We start from the raw sequence: 6000 nt of genomic DNA on the forward strand, positions 1-6000 counted from the left end.
TAGTAAGTAAATGTAAATAATTGTCAGTTTCCAGAGGAAATGTCTGGTAGCTCAGTGAGTACCAAGGACAAAGAGTTTTAGCAAGAAAGCTGAAAGTCTTTGATTTGAATCTCAACTCAAATTCATCCTTTGCGCCTAAACTGCAGTTCTAGCCTTCTTACAGGGCTGTCACTGAGATAATTGCATAAGTAGTGATGGTGTGAAGATTGTGATTACCTGATCTGAGATACAAATTTGTCTAGGTCATAAAGGCTGGATGCATTCCAGATCAAGCACCATTTCCCAAGTTCTTCTCTGGCCTGGCATTTTAAATGAGAAGGATTTATTTATAAAAGCCTTCCTACCTCACCTTAAAAGGTTTCCCGGGACAACTTGCAATCATAAAAAGCACACGGTAGTACAACAAGAACAGAGAGCAATATGGCACAACCAAGCACCAAAAAGATGATCCTGTATAGGAATCCTGGCATTGTATTCAACTAACTTCTATTCAGAGCAGACCTAATGAAATGAATGAACCTAAGTTGGTCATGTCTATTAATTTCAATGGGTATACTCTGAGTATGACTAACATTGTCTACAACCCATAATGTCTAGATGAATTAGGTGAGTTCACCAAAGTCCGCCGTGTTAATATCTTACTTTGGACTAACCTCTCCTTGGTTATCATAGAATTGTAGCCTGCAATGCAGGAATATTGTAGCCCAATGTGGGGCTCGAACCCACGACCTTGAGATCTCAAGAGTCTTATGCTCTACTGAGGGGTTGACATGAAGCTGCATGTTGTTTTTTTTTAATGGGCACATAAGCTACGAAAAAATGCAATGTGCACAAGTAAAGTCATTTTTTTTGAGTTCCTTAGGGAGGAAGGGCGGGATATAAATTTAATAAATGAAAGACATAAACCGGGGCAATGTCTGAGCTGTGGCATTGCAGCAGCTAATGCTTTTGGTGCCATGTGGTTATCTCATCAAACTACCATTCCCAGGCAGTAGTGTGATCAGGAGCATACACACAGCAACATCAGTGTGGGGATGCATGTACAGTGGTACCTCTGGTTAAGAACTTAATTCATTCTGGAGGTCCGTTCTTAACCTGAAACTGTTCTTAACCTGAGGTACCACTTCAGCTAATGGGGCCTCCCACTGCCACCACCACACAATTTCTGTTCTCATCCTGAAGTAAAGTTCTTAACCCGAGGTACTATTTCTGGGTTAGCAGAGTCTGTAACCTGAAGCGTCTGTAACCTGAAGCGTCTGTAACCCGAGGTACCACTGTACTACTATTTCAAGCCAAGCCAAACAAAGGGGAAAGCTTTTCCTGAATGCTTCTTGGAAAGCTCACTTAACATTCTGAGCCAATTCACAACTGAGCTAAGGAGATCTTGCCCATCATAAACAGGAAGCATGTTAAGTATTTAAAGTATGCTATAGAAATTCTCAGTGTTATTATTTTGCATTATGCAATCGTTCTTCTGAGCCGTTGAGTAGACAACTTCTGTCATTGTTTTTCATACTTAGTCTTCTTCAGAGCTGCCCATTCTTTTCTCTCTCCTGGATTCTTATGGTTTTCACAGCCGGAACGGAAGTAGAAAGCCAGCGGGTGAAGCTTCCTCCTATCACTGACTTCGTACCCTAGAAAAAGCAAAGCTTTACTGCCACTTATCAAGCTCAAGTAAGGTGACAACCTTCTCCTACTGTTTTTGCAATACAGTGGTACCTCGGGTTACAGACGCTTCAGGTTACAGACTCCGCTAACCCAGAAATAGTACCTCAGGTTAAGAACTTTGCTTCAGGATGAGAACAGAAATCGTGCTCCGGCAGTGCGGCGGCAGCAGGAGGCCCCATTAGCTAAAGTGGTGCTTCAGGTTAAGAACAGTTTCAGGTTAAGTACGGACCTCCGGAACAAATTAATTACTTAACCTGATGTATGGACAAACTAGCAAATCCTGAATACCAAATACGGTTTTAGCCCTGCAGATAAATCACTAAGGGACTAATTGCACGCAAGCCTACCTTGGACAAAGTCCCATTCAAATTAATGGGGCTTACTTCTGAGCATCAGGCATAGGCTTGTGCTATAAATAAGGGTTGGCAATTGGATGGGGCAACTATATTTATTAGTCTCAAAATTAGAGCTCAATATGCATTGTTGTTTCTGATGGTTGGGATTTAGCTGTGTATATCCCCACCCTTCACAGAGAACACTATTGGAAGAAGTTTTGGTGTGTTTTTTTTTACTGGGACTGAACCATATTACTGAATGCTAAGTTGATGCCTATTCGCCAATTCCATGGTAGATTTGGCTGGAGATTTTAATGGCAGTGTTGGAAATTCGATTGTTTGATGAGTCCCTGATTTATGCTGATAGTCTCTGGTTACTGTTTTATTATGGATATTATGTTATTTTATTCATTAGCATTTTTCTTTTTGAATTGACTGACGGTAAATTTGAGGAGCACTGAGCATTCCACACAAAATACGCTGTTTGATTGGCGGTGGTGTTTTTCCCGGCTGAACGGCAAACCTATACTTAAATGGAATCTTTCTTTGTAAAGTGTAAAATGGGTGGCAAGTCCAGAGTCCTGTGCTTTCAGATTTTCACCTGCTGGTCCTGGGAATCCCAGGCACATGTAAGATTCTGGACCCAGAGTCACAGCTATTGAGAGAAATATAGCTTCTTTTACAGTTGGTAGAGCATGAGACTCTTAATCGCAGGGTTGTGGGTTCAAGCTCCATGTTGGGCAAAAGACTCCTGAATTGCAGAGGGTTAGACTAGATGACCCTCATGGTCCCTCCAGCTCTGCAATTCTATGAGTGTGATTTTATAGTAATCAGTGGTAAACAACAAGCACATTTGCAGCACTGTCTTCAAAAGCAAGTATATTTGATGAAATTAGTTCATTATTTCCATACTTTAACATTTCTCTTTTTATCTGTGCAGGGAGACGAGAACATGAAGCTAGGGAATTAATTGCTATTTCACCTGGAATGTTATGCAATGCATTTCATTATTTGGGGTCTTTGCACAAATCTTTCTCGCTAATGTGACTACCAAAAAAGAAAAGAGGAAGATATAAGGAGTCCCCTTTTTTTGCAGGCTGAATCCTGAAGTTTCGGAGTGGTAAAATTTTAAATGCTTCATGCAAAATCAGGTCAGCTATAGACAAATGTCAGTAGACTGGATGCAAAATGCACTGCAGGCAGAAAAAGATGACATTTATCAGTCATCCATACATCAGTAACTAAAACAATTTTAGGGTTGTCTAGACAGGCATCTATTATTTCTTAAATTTAAAAGCTTTAGTAGAAAGACAACAGCAAATGCTCTTTTTATATTTAGGATTTTTTCCCCTTCTAAGAGAGATGAGACAGGCAAAGGAAAAATGGCAGTTTTCAAACCGAGAACTGCAGATTTGCTGATATATAGAAATATTTTTGACAGATGTACTCTATATATATGTACGTGAACACAGGATAATTTATTGCTCTATATCAACGGCAATGGAACTGAATTATCAGAGTATGCATATTGTATCAGATGTTATTACTTTGGTAGTCTGTATTAAGGGCACAACTGAGCTCAAATTAAGCACTTTTAAGTCTTATTCATTTCCATGGGAGAGTTAAGCACATGCCCACACTTTTTATTACATAAATGGATGAATGCAAAAAAAATGTTAATTTTTATTTGCCATACTGTATTTGCATTCAGACTTTTCCTTAAAGAACTCTAGCAGCCTATGTGGATGTCTGCTATTTTATTCCCCACAACAGCCATGTGGCTGAGATGGAACCTTGCTAAAGACTTTTCAGTGGGGTTAACGTCAAACAATCTGAATTGGAATATACACAATTCCAGTCTAACATTCTGGCCAGAGTGCTACTGTGTTCACATTCTACTTTGGGGCTTACCATAAACATGGGGTTTGCCACTGTGAGAACAGAACACTGGACAAGATGGAATTTTGGTCCGATCAGGCATGGCTCTTCTTCACTTTAATACACTCATGTAACAATAATATAAAAGTACTTGTCAGTTAGAATGGATGATGGTTCATATTCAATACTGGGCCAACTGTGATGGCCATGGTACTGGCTTTGTAAAGAAAGGGTACATCTGCTTTGGCAGTTTTAAAACACAGGAATTATTTCTGGTCGGGTTCTTTTTTGGTCCTCCCTGGAGATGCTGTGCCACTGAGCTACAACCCTTCCCATTTCCCCTGCTCCTCTTTCCCTCCTTTCTGGCTGTCCTGCCGCCGCCTGAGTACCATTGCTCAAAACAGTTACTGGAAGGGCCACATGTAGGACTTATTCCAAAAACAGTGATTTGAATGTGTTATAAACATACAACACCAGAGGGCGCCAGAAAGCAGAAAACCTTTCTACAGTGGTACCTCCTGTTATGTACTCAATCTGTTCCGGAGCTCCGTTCGTAACAGGAAACCACTTGTTACACGAGGTGCGCTTTCCCTAATGGCGCCTCCCGCTGCTGCAGCACCACCAGAGCGCAACTTCTGCTTGCATCCCGGGGCAAGGGGTATCTACTTCCGGGTTAGTGGAGCGTGTAACCCGCAGCATTCGTAAGGGGGACAGTATGTAACACGAGGGACCACGGTATAGCGTTTTTACATAGTTTTTCTTTTTCTTTTGTTATAATGATTTAATTTCTGACTTATTTATAGTGGGTTTCCCCCCCGTGTGTAGATCCACCCCGAGACCCGGTGCTAAATGGTCTGTGGCATGATTTTAAACATAAGTAGTAGCATCCCCAGAGGCGTAGCAAGGTCAGGTGGTACCCAGTGTGGAATTGTTTTTGTCAGCCCCCCATCAACGGCTCGGGGTAGGCTTGGCAGTTGAGGGGGCGTACGGGTGGCGTGCTGAATATCACCCCCCTCAGCTATGACACCTGGGACCCCCCGCACCTGCTTCCTACACCTCTGAGCATGCCTTCTGAAGATAGAGCAGTGCGCAGCCCCCCTTATCTGATTTGGAGCCTGATTCAGTGCTTCAGAGTAGCTCTGTTCCAACCTGGGGTGTTCTGGGGCCAACCTGAACCCGGGTCCAGTTCCCAAGCCAATTTTGGAGCCTTGTAATCAGGTGGGAGGTGGGGGAGAAGGAGATGTGGTTCCTTAAACATGGCCAGATGTTTAAGACACTGGTTAAGCATGCAGTCTGGAAGGAAGAAAAGGAGACACACACAGAATATGTTTGGATGTCGCCTCCTCCCTTCCCTCGCTACCAGACCCTACTTTTGACAACCCTGGATCAGTCTGGGGGCTACCTGATTCAGCTCAGTGTCGTCTGGGGCTGCCTCAATCTGGGTCAGAGCAAATCAGTTCAGGATCCAGGATTCAGCCGGATCTGGGACATAGCCCTTGAAAACATGGCACTCTCAAGTTGCCTCTAAAACTCCAGTTCTTGGAGTTTTGTGGTGGACGTGTAAAGTAGTTAAAAACTTTTGGGAGATGATATATAATGAAGTGGGGAAAAAATGTTCAAAATAACTTTTGTTAAAAAACCAGAAGCTTTCTTATTAGGAATTACAGGTACTGAGATCCCAAAGGATCAGAAAAGGTAGTTTATGTATACGACAACAGCCACGCGGATACTACTGGCCCAGAGATGGAAAGAATAGTCAACCCCGACCAGAGGAGAATGGCAAACCAAGATGATGGACTATGCCGAGATGGCAAAATTAACTGGGAAGCTCAGAAATCAAGAACTTTAAAAAAGAACATAAAAAACAAGAACTTTAAAAAAGAATGGGAAAAGTATATAACTTGTTTACAAGACCATTGCAAGCAGGTCAAAACATTGGCAGGATTTTAACCACACTTGTAAAGTAATGGAAAGTATGGATAATTTAGAAGGAAAATAATTGGATAAATACTGATAAGCAGTTGTAAATATTATCATTGTGACCCATGGAAGAGATGGGGGGAAGTCAGGAGATTCAGAGTAATCTCAATATTCAGATTTTGAATGGTTGTTTGCTATA

Source organism: Podarcis vaucheri, assembly GCF_965113315.1.
Source record: "Podarcis vaucheri genome assembly, chromosome: 8".
Taxonomy (NCBI): Eukaryota; Metazoa; Chordata; class Lepidosauria; order Squamata; family Lacertidae; genus Podarcis; species Podarcis vaucheri.